The sequence below is a fragment of the Morone saxatilis genome, unplaced genomic scaffold (assembly GCF_004916995.1).
Source record: "Morone saxatilis isolate NCDOM2014 unplaced genomic scaffold, NCSU_SB_2.0 Contig24, whole genome shotgun sequence".
NCBI lineage: Eukaryota > Metazoa > Chordata > Actinopteri > Moronidae > Morone > Morone saxatilis.
Window position 1 is genome coordinate 14,439,416 of NW_023339807.1, and position 16,303 is coordinate 14,455,718.

Sequence of the window (16,303 nt, forward strand, 5' to 3'; positions counted from 1 at the left end):
AGTCATTAGGATTCATTCTCTGGGTACCATAATTATGAGTGATATGACATTAGGGTTGTCAAATCAAGTTAAACCCCACAGCCAAGTGAAAACAGAGGTCTGGTTTACATAAGCTTGAAGCAAGCACAACTTTTCCCCTCTCATTCTGCCGCTGTCTTTCTGGCAGTGCCACAGTTCTTCTCCTTCGTCCAACCATCAGAGCCCCCACTCCTCATTCATCCATCCATCCATCCGCCCGCCTCTCCACCACTGTCCCCACGGAGCAGAGTGGGGCAGTGCAGCATTTCCACAGCCGTGGCCAGGAGAGCTTCCAAGGCGTCACAAACACACACACACACACACAACACACACAACAGCAAACACATCACACACACCACGACACACACACACAATCACACAGCTGCAGCTCCACAAGCTTTCCAAATACACACACAAAAACTTAAAGCGCCAGGAATTATGTAAGTCCCAGGCATACCTTATATAAAGACCAGATATGTTCATGGAGAAAAGGAATATCTTGACGATGGAAAAGGCATCATTGACAGACACATATGCCTTTAGACACACATGCACACAGACCACACGCGCACAGACACACACACACACACACACACACACACACACATAATGAAAGCTATTGGTCATGGTCATTGTTGAGGTAATGGCTACTGCTTACGCCACTGTGGTTACCTCATGTATTCTGTTTCTATTCTCGTCTGCTTTGAATGTGATGAGTCTTCCTGTGTTTTCTGCGTGTGTGCATGTGTGTGTGAGTGTGTGTGTGTGTTTTCCCCAAAGCTTCTACCTACGTGTCTATCCATTAATGCTGATAAGTGGCCAATTATAGCAGCTGTCTTTCAGGAGAAGATCAAAAATAACACGCACACGGTGACAGATATAGACCTCTGCTTTGCATGTTGCACTTGTTTCGGATGTTAGCTGGATGGTAAACTGTAATTTGAATGTGAGTGCCACTAATGATGGATGGTGAGATAAAAAGGGATCTTTCTCCAGTGTTGGTAAAAGCATGTACTGGCAAGCTATTAGAAATTATTTGTATGGTAACAAGAAAAATAAATTATGTCATTACAGCATTACCAATGTATGTGTGCTTTATATGTGTTTGTGGAAATTTGTGTGTGCTCCCCCTCCCCTGCTTGGTTCGGAAAGCGAACCGGAGGAGTGTTATTTAGCTGTGTTTCCACAGTGGAAGTCTGTTCCTGGATAGAAGCTGCAGTGGAAGTTCCCCCTCATGGAGCGAAGGAACACAAAGAGGGAAAGAAGAGAGGGACAGAGGAAAGACAGAGCAGAGGAAGGACTGAGTGGTGAGTTTAAAGAGAGGGCAACAGAGAGAGGAGAGTAGAGAGAGAGACAGTAGCAGAGGAACAAGAGTAGGGAGAGAGGCAAGTGGAGGAGAGACAGTGATGTTGCTGACGTTGTGGGGGAGGAGGAGGGGGCTATCGGCAGTGGCTAAGTGTGTCAGTGTGAGGTCCTGACCTGCCATTGACCTGAGTCTGGTCTGGTTACTGTCTGAGAGACTTTAAGAGCAGACTTTCTGCCTTATGCTGCCATGTTCAGACAAAACAAACATAAAGAAAGCGAATTAAAGGTACCCTGTGGAGTTTTTGACCACTAGTAGCGCTGTGGAGCAATGTTTTGATAAGCATGTTCACTGGGTTTTTTTTTTTCGAATCTCGTGCTTTACCAGCACACAGGAGGACATCAGTGACTTGATACACATTCCTGATGACTGCAGAAAGTGAGAACTTAAATGTGTAGTGCAGGGAAGCCATAAAACACAAAGAAAAAGACAACCAAGGGAAACAAGAAGCAGAGGAGGAAAAGGCAAGTAAGTAGTCAAAGCGGGGAGGGAAAGATGGGGCAAGCTGTATGTCTTTACGTCTGCCCTTGAAACTTGTGGGGAAAAGCCTGTCATCATAGAGGGGCAAGAAGTGATTTACAAATGGGGATAACTGAGCACTCTGTTGGAGAGTCACTCATCAAGGGCATTCGTGGCGTTAGGGTGAGGGTTATTATATAAATTGTTATATATTATTATATATAAAATTGACAGGCAGTTGCATAAAGGATGAAAAAAGAGGGCAATACAGACAATTTCAAATCCCTTACCTCCACACACCTGGTCAGTCACTGCGTGACAGTGGGCATGGTTGTTCATGGTGCTGATGTCAAAAAGATGTGGCGTGAGGGGATTTCAGACGCTGTTGGACAATTAGAAAATTATTTTGTTTGAAGATTCAGTTCAGTAAAAAAGGTTTTTTTTTGTTTTCAGTGGTTTTGCAAATGTTTTAAAATGTTACAAAATGTTAATTAGGCCTACAGGATACACACAATTCATAAACTATTTTACAAACTGAGTTTGATTAAGGAACAATCCATGATGATACCAATAAAAGAAACTGACACAAAGTGCATTATTTTTCATAACGCATGGGTTGAATTTAACTATATCACTTATTAGATGAGGATTTCAAAGCAGCACAGCAGTCAGCCAGACCAAGGCTCAAACGAAGTTATTTATCTCACAAGCACACAACTTTCCAAACATTACACAACATTACTGACCAAACATTTAGACAACAGAACCCTCTCTCTAACAGAGTTAGTTAGGTGAATCACATCCGGTGAGTAAGCAGATTATTCAACAGAAAGGGAGGGGAGGAGTGCTGTCCCAGTGACAGAGCTAAAGCTGCTCTGATGGTCACTCATACTAATCACCACAGGATCAATAACACTCAATCACAGATATCTCACATAAACACATCAACACACTGGTGACTTGCAAGGCACAGCTCACTGTAGCATCACTATTATAATAATAGCCATCATATCATACTGATACTGCTAATATTACATGTAATGGTGAAAATATGTGTTCCATAAAGTTTTAATGCTACTGTAGAAGGAAAAACACTGACTTTCTGTACCATATGGAGAGCAACTGTTATTGATCCCATCATCATGGATGTATTAAGGAGATCTGGATACAGCATTGGAGGCTGTGCTCTGTTCATTCCTATGAAAGCTGCCCAGTGGCACATGAACCCAAAAAAGCCACTTTCGGCTGTAAAGAAATTAGCCAGATCAATGCGTACTGCGCGTGCTCTATGGGCCGCACTAGAGACTTCTGCTGGCCAACTTCCAGTTTAGCCCTCCGCTAACCTGAATGGGGATAAAATAATTTAATTGTGCAGCTCTTCTAGACTTTCCAAATGTCATTGGACTGAATTGATAAAATTATAATGATGAAACAAGTAATTTGTGGGGATTGTGATGCTCAAAAAATGTATCCACCATTTAACAGTTTTATGGGGAAAAGTATTTTTGGGCCTGTGTGCATCACATGACGGATGCCACTGTTGTAACTACACAGCTTGGCCACCAGTCAAATTTCCCCAGGGGGACAATAAAGTATATATCTATCTATGTCAAACTGGCTGCAAAGCCCGGCACACTTCCTGGGGGTTTGATAGAAATCCCATACTTGAGCCTTATTTGCCTTTTTTTTTAATGTTTGAAAACTAATACAAGAAGGTTTATCTAACTAATGTTCATGAGCAGTGTTCAAATTATGTTCCTTGGTTGCTTGATTTCCCAATATCTGTCACAGTTTCAACTTTAAGCATTGCATCCCAGGATCCGAGCAATGACGACCTCAAACTCCAGCAGATACTTATGTGTGTATCATAGGTTTGAACAGAGAAACCAGGACTTCGGTGGTCTCGAACTTGGCAGAACCTTGAGCCTCAGAAACCACCAGTGTGGTTGGAGCTCTATTATGTGGTCATCTAAGCGTGTGTGTGGGGGAGGACTGGGAGCGCTTCAAAAAAGTCTTCAAATTCTGTAATAAGATGTTTTTTTATATAATTTCACTACATTGTCATTATAGGAGCAGTAGGGCGTTCGGATGTAGGCGTACTTACAATAAAAGAGATTTTTGATTTCCAATATTCCTGAAAGTTACACATGACGCAGGAACTCCCTCCTAACATCTTGCATCAGCAGCAAATTATGTCAGCATATTTGGGCACTGCACTCCCACACAACAAGTCAGCACTTCCAGTTATGAGGAGCGGCACGCGTAAATACTTGCTCTTCAGGTATGCAGCTGGCTGAGCATGGGGAAGGTAGTCCTAAAGTTCCGCTCTCATCAGAGGTAATCTTCCTTATGGAAATTTCTGGGAGTGTCTCACTGCGCAGCAAGGACTTCTGGGAAGATCACAATAGCACACATGGGTGGTTTGGGTTTATTACTAGTTGGTGCCCACGCAGTAGCCATGATACGCCATGCTGCATATGTTGGATTCCCGTACCCAGTTAATTGTTGAGCACCAGGTTTCTATCGTGAGAAGGAGATGGAATTTAAATGTCAGAGTTGAGATGCAGTGAATCATAACAGGTGAACTTTTTAAAACTAAAGGTCAAATCTGAGGGTAGTACAACTTAAATAACAAAATGAATCCTCTTGTGCAACAGCGAGATGTTACTCACAAACAGGACGCCGCCATGCTCGAATTGTAGAACACTTTGACTTTTAGTTTCTGCAAAACAATCAATTGTGAGTGAAGAAGGAGAAGAAGCACGAGAACAAACAAGAAAGAGATCAAGAAATAAAATACTGTCAATGAGGATTCTTGTTGCCGTTGATAAAAAGACCGGAAGTATCAGAGGTGGCTGCATGAGGTTATTCAAGGTCACTCCTGCATGAACTGAACATTGTGTCTAATCTGCTAGAGGCAGAGCTACTGCATGTAAAGATCTAAATCACTATGAATCTATTCAGATTGGAAATATAACCATTGGAATTAGCAAAAGACCTACTATGTTCTTTCTATGTTCCCTTTTTTGCATTTCTTTTATTTGTTTGTCTGATGTTTAATTAATACATATTGGAGAAGATTTGTATAATCCTTCCTCCCCAGCACATTACTTCTATTAATATTATTTCCAATGATGTTTTAACTGCACTTTACTTTCCTTTATAACATCCATATGTCAAGACATTAAAATCATTTTAATTAAACACGTTTTTTTGTAGGTGCTTGTGTTTACATCCATTACACCCCAGGATTACTGTATATGGACAAAGTTTATACTGCTGTATTTTACATTTGTACAATAGTTAAATATTTTTTTGAAAATATCTCTCTAACAATTTTACTGTGGTTACCAGAGCTGAATTCTCTGGTACCTACAATGAATATTGTGTTTGTGCTTTCATCTTGAAAACCTGGAAGACCAACAGCTTTCACAATTTGACCCAAATAAGAAGTGAAACAGTTGTTTTGTTTCTGGTTTTGACAGACTGAAATCTGTTGATGAAACTCACTAAATAAATGGTTACTAGAGGCACTTTTTAATACATTTAAAGTAGACAGTTGTGTCTTCTGACTTCAGAGTGTGCAAATTTCTGTCTAGTACTATGTTATTTTTGAGTTGTTTTTTAACACTGATCATCTTGAAGATATTTTGCGGTGAACATGTATGAATATTAACAAATGTCAACTCTTCATAAAATGATTGATTTTCTTTCTACTTTCTCCTTTTTACACCCACTCCAGCCCCATTTAGTGAAAATTAGGTTTCACAGGAACTCTTCTGAGGAGTTCTCAGGACTCAATCTGAACCAATACAAGCAGGTGTGAAAGTTGCCTAAAGATTAAAACCTTTTAAGTAATTTTAAACTTAACAAGGATTATTTAATTAATTATTATTATCATTTAATAATTCTGCGGCTTTTTTTTAAGAAAAGGTGTTTGCATATTGCAGCTACCTGTATGTCCGCAAAGGTCAGTTTTGTGAGTCAAACATCCTTGAACCTGTATAAAGGTTAATGTGTCAAAAGTTAAAACAGTGACACTGCATTGAAATATTATTTTAATTCCATCCACCCAGACCACATAAAATATCAAAGGGTCATGGGGTTTGAACAAATGATTGCACTTAATGAGTCAATTTATATTACGTGTACATGCAAGTAACCATGCACTAATGTGTGCACACATGTTCGCACTGACAAACAGCTGCAGGCAAAGACATGATTAGAGTTCTTCCCAAAAAGACGACATTTGCTGATCCCTCCGAGACAAGTTGTACATACCTGAAGTTTATAAAGCATAAACTTATTATGTCTCATTAACAATACGCTCTCTGCACAGCATTTCATTCATAGTCTGTGAAAACGAGAATGAATGGAAGCTTGGCTGGTAATGCTGTGAGTATTTGTTAATCCATGGATGTATAACTGTAAAATAAATTCCCAATAACAGTTTTTATAAACTGCCGGGGTTGTGACAAGGCCAAAATAAGCGTGGCATATAACTCAGGTCTTCAGATCACAACATTGGCTATCAGATTATGGAGAAGCTTATTTGTATGTTGCTTAAATGTGGAACAATTTGCCAAAGGAACTAAGACATGGAATAATGTTCACTACTTTCAAATCCAAGCTAAAGACCTACCATTGTTTACCAATGCTATTAATTAATTTTAGTTTTAATTTTTAGTAATTATTTTTTTCTCTCTACTCTGGGTTGCCTTATGAAATGTGCTATGTAAATGAATTTGCCTTGCCTTGCCAATATTGGAAATACAAAAAAATTACCAAATTCGGTGGCAAAACCAGTCCAGACTCGTAAATGTAATTTCGTATTGCAAAAAGATTTTTTGAACTTTCATTGTTCATGGAAGTTCACAGAGAGCAAGTCTCAGGAACGCCCTGTAACATCACCTAGTTACACAGTTTCACTCCTGGTGGTGACCCAGTACGCCCACAGTCTGATCTGTTGGCCACTGAGCAGCTAAACTGGAGCAGCTGGGGGTTCAGGGCCTTGCTCAAGGGCACCTCAGTGGTGTCAATGGGGTATGGGCAAGTTTTGCTCTTTTATTTTCCACATGCAGATCTTAAAACTTGGGCTGCAACTAATGATTTCTTGCATTATTTGTTTATTTTTTTATTGCACAGTTTGTGTCAGTGTTTGTATTAAATATTAATTTGTAATTAATAAGTACAATATCAAACATATACATATAGTACCAAAGTTACCTTAAAGGAAATCTTCATCAGATTACCTTTTAAAATAAACACACAGATGACATTGTCAAATGACACAGTAGTAAGAAAAGCACAGGTGTAAATACAATTAATGAAGTATGCATCAGTTTCAGGGTCCTGGTATCGTGCATGCTGACTCACTGTCACCCTGTCATAAGTCATAGAAACATTTAAATAGAACAATAATTATTGTTATCAATAACACCTGTGTTTTTCCAACAAGTCAAAATGTCTTCTGTAAAAAAAGACAAGAAAGGAGACACTAAACAAATTGTCTTGCTGTCAGCAAAAATATTATTACAAAAAGTAATAGTAGTAATAGTATTAAATTATATTTTTTTAAGCAATCCTCTTGCACTGCTATATTTAAATTTAATAAAGAAAATAATAAGGTCGATGCCTGCATGAGCTAATAAAGAGAGGAAACGTAGTGTGGATGTACCAGCAGGTATGAGCTGAATCCACTGTCCACTACAAGTTGACTTCACATTATGAAACACATCACATACTTCAAAAAAGTATCAAAAGTGTCAGCAGGGGGGAATAGCCCAAACAAGGAAACTTTCCACCTCTGCCCACGACTGTGACTCATGCAGAAATGCAACCACTTGTTTATCTGTAAGTGTGAGTGGGTGTGTGTGTGTGTGTGTGTGTGTGTGTGTGTGTGCCTAACTGTCCGTGCACATGCCCATGTGGTCACTGTGTGACCCAGAGTGACATTATTCTGAGCCACAGCAAAGCGTCAAACGCCGAGCACATATTTAGACCCCATACGCTGAGTAAAAATCACAGAATACACACACACATTCTGCTCAAGTGTTGAATATCTGAAGGGCGACGAAGACACTGACTCAGCTACCAAAATGTCATCACTCTTTTATGTGATTAAGCTAAACTACAATTACAAGATGTCAGGCAGATACCTGGGCAGAAGGTGTGGGAGTGGCATGAGCGGAGGTGAAACTAATCAAGGCGTGCAGGGCATTCAGCCAGAAGTGTTTCCCCAAACCAGGGCTCAAATGTGAAAAGGGCAACTGTTTCTCACACAAGCACAAATACACTTATATTAATCCACAAGTACTGCAGCCGATATCCCCATGCTTTGAAAATAACATCCACCGCATTATTCCAGGCTTTAATCAGTATGTTTTGGACTGCATGCAAATATTCAATTAATATCTATCACTTGCTACAACGGTCACCGAGTGCGCTTTCAAGTGGACTCCTACAGTGCTGTATGTCAGACATGAGGAGATTCTGTCTGTGATATCTCCATCTAAACACTCTGAGAGGGGGAATCCTGCGATGTTTCAACTCAAATGACGAAACCACATCACACATTAATACACAGACACACACACATTTACTAATACATGTTCCTGTTTCTGACATCTCCTAGAAAATGGCCTTTAAACAACTGCCTACACGAAGGTGACTCATACACCCACTGTTCACATATTTCCACACATACTATCTTACCAATTACACCCACTCACACTTAAATTCACCACCGGTAGTTAAGTTGTAAACTTAATACCTGCAGTAGTGACACAATTGTTTGTTTCCAGTACCTTACATAACAGGTCAGCGGCTGGGCTTCTGATTGGCAGGTTCAAAGGTATTAATTGACAGGATTTTATTTATTTTTTTTTTTTAATGCAAGATGATGTAAGTGACCACAGACACAGAATCAGAATGGAAAACCAGACAGATTTGGGACGAAGAGTCCAAAACCATGAGCAACTGAGAGGCATGTGCTCTGAAAATGTTTCATCTGATGCTATTGCTTTATACCAACTTTCTTAATGTCAAAATTCCATTGGGTTCAATGTCTTCAGGGCTTTTTGTGTGACTTTCTTCCTGGCAAACTACTGTGTGTGGCACACAAAGCTAGGTTCAGAACATGGAAACCACAAGCATCATAGGTTTAAATTAGAATCCAGACATGTTTTAGGAAATATAAAAATGCATATTGGATCAGCTTAAAAACGAGTTAACATGTCATTATGCCTGTTTGTACATGTCTTGAACTCAAATTTAAGGTGTGCACAGAAAAACTTTCCCCTCTAGTGTCAATCTCTGCACATACTTCATTCTGCAACCTTAGAGTGACAATAAGAAAGACATATCTCTGAGTTTAGGGGGACTTTAAGGTAATGACAAATGACATTTGACCTTTGTAGATCTTCTCTATCAGTAACACCAGGGTGTGAGTAAGAAACCTTTCAACAGTTGCACATCTTGAGTGCACCATCACACACATGCAATCCTTGTGGTTCAGAGCCTGTTTGATCTGTGTGTAAAGGGCATGACTGATAAGCCCATCCATCAATGGTCCAAACTCTACAATACAAGTCTTACTTTTAATTACTGATCTCCTGTTGCTGCACTGTCTCATTAAACATGCACCACTTCAGTTACTCGTTTGGTTGAATACTGTCTGCAACTGGCAATAATGGGAGATATCTGGCAACAAACCCAAGCGTGAAGGGTGTAGACAAACTTTCAATACTCACAATAACTGTTATTAGAAAGCAGTCAAGCCAGTTTCAGGGATTATCAGCAACAATATGTCACAAAACCTGATGATTCAAATATTATTATATTCCATTCCACCTCTAAACTGCGATGTTTTAAACATCAAGATATAATGCACTCCCTAATATAAATTGGACAATTATTTTTTGTGGCTCAAGGCCAAGCACAGAAGATTCCTGCTAGGGGACGGCATCAGTGAAGTAGTTATATAAGATATCTATCATGAGTTGTAGCATGCTGGATCCTGCCTGACACGCACCTGCTGCTCGCAACAGTGTATGTATACCTGCGAGGGAGGGTTGTATACCCACTTCTTTCTGATATAAGGAGAGTCACATCACATACGCAAGGACAATGCACCCGTTGACCCCTCACTACTGTCAGGATAAGCCTCCATCTCAATTAACCCTGACTCTACACATGCAAAGTGGAAGGCAAAAATGCAGAAGCTGTAATGTATACATTTCTTTGTAACCATGCAAATTACCCCACTCAAGTGACACACATTCGCCTGCACAAGTATTACAATAATGCTCAATCCCTGAAGAGAAATGCCTGGTCCTGTAAAACCGACACTACCTGACACATACATCAACACATGCACACAAGAACACAGATAAATGCACATACAAACAAAGGCAAAACAAACATGGGGATGGATTTTACTCATACACCCTTTCAAAGTTTACACAAAGCAACTAGTGAATCATGCTGTCAAATTTCATTGCAGGGTGATAATCAGAGAGGTGATAAATCTGCCATCAAACAAACGAGGGAAACTACAGAACATTACGCACAAGCTGCTGCGCATTACCCTTCTCTCCCTCTTTCCAGACACACACACAAATGTTTAAAAAAAAGTGCAAAAACACATCACGATAGCATCATATAATGGCCCACAATCCCTGAGTGATATACAGTACACCTCCTGTGTCGTGGCTCATGGAAACACTTCTCTACACTCCTCTCTCCTGTCTTTGGGCACTGGTGTGATAAGGCAGTGATGGGTTGTATTACTTCACTTGGGTACTCCCGGGGGGGGAATCCCCCTGGTGTGTTGTGTTGTCTGCATGTGTGTGTGTATGTGTCCACAGAAAGGGAAGAATGCTACCATTGAGCACCCTGCCATTGCGCCAGCAATCCTCTCCCCCGCACCCCCGCCCCTTCCCGTCCTCGCTTGCACTCTGACGTACAGTTGGAGCAGATTTGGTGACACGAAGATAAAAGCCTTCCTCTGTTTCTCTCTTTCTCTGCTTTCCTCTTTCTCCAGTGTCACCAGAGCGCTGAGTGCTGGTGCCTTGGCCGTAGACATAGAGAGCTCATTCAAACTGACACAATCACTTTTCACTTTCTGCTTTGTGATAAGCCAGAGTGTCTCGGTGCAATATGCCTACCATATAGTCAGCAGCTCTGTGCAGGAGGAAGATGCTAGACCACAGTATGTAATACAACTGCGCATTAACAACTGTGACAAGCAGCGAAGCACTTTTTATGCAAACAACCTAACTTCCTCCATCATAAATCTGACAACACTGACAAGCCTGCAGAGGTTTCACAGTTCAGTACAGAGGCAGCAGACATTCAACCTGTCAGTGCGTTGTTTATTGCCGAATAATTAGTTTTAGACGCAGGAAGAAAAAGAAGAACAAAAAGAATTGATTTGATTTGTAAAATTCAATTTGCCCAGCAGAAAATAAGTGATCCCAAAATTCACTCGCCATTCATTCAAGTTGTTTTTGCTGTCTAGCACAAATTGGCCACCATTGGTCAGTATAAACTTTACCCTGCTAAAAAAGCAAGCAGTGTCAATGTCGAGCAGATTTCAGAGAGAATGGGGATGGATTGAGTTTTGATTGTTACATTTCCTTATTTGTAAAACTGCATGGTAGAAGAATAAAAGCAACAGGCTAAAAGGAATATTACATGAATGGCAGTGAGTGCGAGGGCAAGGATAGAGGACACAGAAAACGAAGTGTTTGATAAATAGATTTTTTTTACTTGTGCGCTGGTAATGTTGGTTAACAAAACTAAACTCCCTTTTTCCTGCTCATGTTGCCAGAGTATATGAAGAAATACGGCCTCTCTAATTCTGCTCTGTCACAGCATAAGGCAGGAACGGAAGAATGAAGCTGGGGGAGAAATGTAACCTTTAAGGACGTAGGTGTCCTTAAAGATCGAAGTAAAAAGAGATGAATTCTCAGGGGCACTAACTTCACAGAGAGACACAGGATGCACTTTATTCCAGAAAAGTATTTCAGCTTTTTATACAAGCTCTTCCAGTAACGCAGTTTGTGTTGACTAGTTATCGTTTACATTTCTAGTATTCATTTTTTCTCACTTCAGCTGGCTGATGCACAAGTTCCTGATGAAGTAAGGAAGTGTTTGTTTTTCAGCCAACATGCAAAGAGGAAATGTACTGATATATAACATCATGTACAAAAATTAACAGTAAGTTGCAGATTTTCTTCAGAATTTGGATAACGTCATAAAAGGGCTCAAATATTATACAGTCACCTCATGAGGAGAGATTTCACTCCCCATTTGAAGACAAAGAGACCCTACAAGAAGATTTTAGGGTTTATGAGTTCTTTTTTGGTTAGAATTGGATTTGAAGTTTGAGGTTAAGCATGTTTTTGTTATGGATTAGAGTGAGTCTCCAAGGAAATGAATGTAAATGTCCTCCTTGGTGACAAAAACAAGTGCTTGTGCTTGTGTGTGTGTGACTGTATGTGTTAGTGAGTCACCTGACACGCGACGCTGGTGGACGCAGTTGATTACCCACACGTCCAATTCTATTAAAAGGACACGGTCATAATCTCTAATCACTTCCATGTCTGGCGGAATAAGAGAGCAGGTTAATCTGGATTACACGTCACCATGGTGAGGTCACAGCCGAGGCAGCTGATACCCTGACCAGCCAGGAAGAGTGGGAGAGAGAGACCAGGTGGAACAAAAACACAAGGAAAAGAGAGGAGACAAACAATGAATGTGATGAATGAATAAAGGCATTTATAAGATAAATGATCCATTCACAAAAAACTTCCCCTACACTGAAGCATGCCTATTCAGAAAGGGAACATGAACAACAAAGATATTGACATGCATTAGTACTTGTGCTGACGAGCAATATTTCACAATGATAAAACAATTACAAAGGCCCTTTTTATAAAACAAATGATCCATTTATAAGGGTTTACAATTATGACAAGAGGGAGAACAGCACAGGACATGCAGAACAACTTGTGATCTATGCCTATAGGATATGTTTTGCCCTAAAAAGAACCTTTAAAAAAAACGTGTAATCAGGTTGACTTATAGGCTAATTATTAAAAAATTATCGCAAGAAGATGCCACTTAAGAACCTGAACATGTGAGCAACATCTGTGAAGTCAGCTTATGCACCTGCACCATGGAGCAAACGTGTTCACCGGCCATCAGATGGAAGAAAACAATATAAACTATTCACAACTGTTGACAACAAGTGTGAACTGTTTGTGCGTGTGGATTGAGAAATTCAATTAGATTACAAATTCATGATGCAATTTAATGTCAAATCCTTCTTGGGGCCCCTGGTAGTCTGAGGCCTGGCTGCATGTGATCTGCACGCCCTGCAGCTGATCCTGGGTGACCACATTAATCAGGACTCACTCTTCAAGCAAACTTGACTGGAATCTTGGATCCTCGCACATTTCACTGCATACCTGAATGTGATAATCTGGGTCATTTTGTTTTGTTGGACAAACATTATATATATATATATATATATACATATACATATACATATATGCATATATGCACACATGCAAAAGCAAATGTATGTCTTCCTTGCAGGTCAGAGAGCATCTGTTCCAAGGTGTAACACAGTAGAGGGATTTCCCCGGGCAGACGGAGTGCGTAAAGTGTGCGCACTGGACTTTCACGGCTGTTTTTCCATTATTAAAATACCTTTAGCCTACAACTTTTCGCCCTGGAGCAGCGGTGTAGCCCGACTACAGTGCTTTTTCCTCCTTTCTTCCGCCGGTCCTCTCATATACAAAAAAAAAAGGAAAAGTTTGTGCTCAGCTGGTGAGGAAGAAGCAGCGCTGCGGTGAGAAACTGCAAGCCTTCACATTCACAAACCTGTTTACGTTTCTGTTTGACGAACCGAAGGCTATTTATCTTCGGGTGTACGGTCTTTTCATCTCCCGCTTTTCCAACCTTGTCCCCGGGTAGAGAGAGATAGAAAAAAAAGAGAGAGAGAGAGGGAAACCTGTGGCAGTGACATTTACTCTCGACAGCTCCTACAGTTGTTTATCTCTGGGTACGATGGTAATATCAGCTGACTGTAAAACTATCCCCCCCTTACTGATTTGCAGGTTAACACTGAGTGTGCTGATTTTGGAGCCGTGGCTCATTTCAAACTGTATGGCCGGGGTCGCCAATGCCGAATGAAAACGGGGACGCGCTTTACTGCTAAAAATACCTGTCTACGACTATATTTGGCTTGGCTGGATCACAATCACAACGCTAAAATAGTCGGGCCCGCCCCGGTACAATGAATGGGCTCTGCTATCTCGCCAGGTGCTAAATTTAGTAACAAGGCTTGCGTCAATCACGAGCCTCAGTGCGTCAAGGCTTCCCCCGCCCACCGGAGCTCATCATTGGTCAAAATTAGGACGTTGACTGAAGAATACGCGCCTCCTGATTTGCTGTTGGGGATTATTGTTCTCGGCGGCTCCGGAGGCACTTTTTTAATTTTGTGGTTGTCGAGTATGTTAAGACATCCTGGACCTGTGGACCGGCAGAGCCTGCCTTACCTGGTCGGTGGCTGTATTTCTTCACTCTTGGCCACATTTATCTGCAGTTATAAAAAGCTTAATAAAGGTTTAGAGCGAGTTGAAATAGAGTCAAATTAACTTTGGTCACGTTTTCTTCATGTTGTAGGACTTGCTAAGGCCACAGACAGCAGTTTATACAAGACTAAAGATATGTTAAGCAAATAGTGTTATCATTAAGAAAAACAAGCATGTTAACAAGTCTGCTAGTTTCATTTCATCTGCCTTCAAGGTGCATTTTTAGGTGCAGATTAAAAATGTAATTCTTATAGTTTATTCTAATAGTTTGAGATAAGCCCATTACACTTGTTTCAGGACTTTTCTTTGTGTGTCAGTGTCTTGACCGAATTAGGCTGGACACTGCCAGCTCTCATTTATGGAGATTGCTGAAATAAGTTGATTTGTATTGGGGAAAAGGGGGTGAAATCATCTAATTGGATCATGTCACTTAACACAATAACATTTTAAGACCTTATAATGGACTAAATGACTCGTTAGGGTGGGGATTTTAAATAATTTGAGTTAAAGAATAATAGCCAAAAAGGAAAAACCTCAGATATCCTGTCACTTGATTTATATTGACAGTGCTATTCGATGGTCTGTGTCATGATAAAATGACACGACAGATTTATTAGGACCTTAAGGCACAGAGTCTATACTGACACACAGGCTTGTGTGTTCCAGGAAGCATGAGGTGGCATTTTATACATTTAGTCACATAAACAGATAATTGACTCAAGAAGAAGCAGTAAAAGTGGTAATATCGCAATGTCAAAATACGACATTACATATAAAAAGTCCTGCAAACTACAGAAGTATCAGCAAATATGCTAAAAGTAAAATTAGTCATTCTACAAAATGGCCCCTTTAAAGTTTCTTTATTGATTTAGTAACATGGAAGCAGCATTTTAAGGTTGTGGCTGAACAAAATGGAGCTGATTCTTACTGCTTTATACATTGCAGTTTATAAAGTATACCATATTTTATAAGATATAGGCTGTATGTTTTGTAGGCTATAAATCTGAATCTGCAAACTAACAAATAACTGTAGCATTTTATTAAAGCAGTCAAATAAAAAAGTGCATACTTCTTCGTCTCTAAAATGTAGTAAAGAAGAAGTATAAAGTAGTGGAAATACTCAGTAAACTACCACAAAGTTGTATAACACAGTATCCTGCCTGGGTAAATGTTGCTTTTCATCACTGATACTGGTATATTTATCATAGAAGAAGCTGATGGTAATGTAATTTGGCCTTTAAGTTATTTGATTTGACAAGTCTTGACTGAAAGTTAATTTATATTTCTTGTTTTTCAAGCAAATTAAAAAGCTATTTTTTAATATAATTCCTTAAGGTTTTAAATGTATCCTCCATGATAAAGGAATAAAATCTGGACTAAAGAGCCAAGGTGTGGGCTATCTGCCACGGCGCAACCTCGCCCGCCGGATCCCCCTCCGCTTCCTCCCCTGCAACCATCAAACCAACCGTCTCTCTTTCTCGCTCTCTCACCCCTCTCTCTCTCTCTCTCTCTCTCTCTCTCCCTCTCTCTCTGGCACGGGCCGCGCAGGGCTTATTGTGTCTTACTGTAGGGATGATCGGAGAGCGAGAGAGAGAGAGCTCTACTTTGAGTGACGTCACCTCTCCCATGGCGTCACATTGACGTAGCGCATACCAGCGGTTCTATGTGGAGGCAGAGCCCACATAAATGCACTATTTGACTTTCTCCCGTCAGACGGCGCACATAAACAAAACCCGCGCACACTTTGCAAAGCACCCTATCAGCACTGACACGCTCAGCTCGCGGGGAGACGGACACTGACACACTCCTGACAGCCGGGAGTTTTTACTTTTTTAATTTTTAATAATTTTTTTTTTTA

The 16,303-nt window shown here is 40.4% G+C and overlaps 1 long non-coding RNA gene across 1 annotated transcript in view; it reads right to left on the reverse strand.

Moving 5' to 3' along the window:
* LOC118336330 overlaps positions 1–14,025 on the reverse strand; it is a 22,248-nt gene extending 8,223 nt beyond the window's left edge. Inside the window, exons 1-2 of the long non-coding RNA XR_004797101.1 lie at positions 13,733–14,025; positions 12,358–12,522 (exon numbers count right to left, since the gene is read on the reverse strand). This is a non-coding gene — a long non-coding RNA (uncharacterized LOC118336330). The remainder of the gene's footprint in view (positions 1–12,357; positions 12,523–13,732) is intronic.
* Between the last annotated feature and the right edge of the window lie 2,278 nt (positions 14,026–16,303).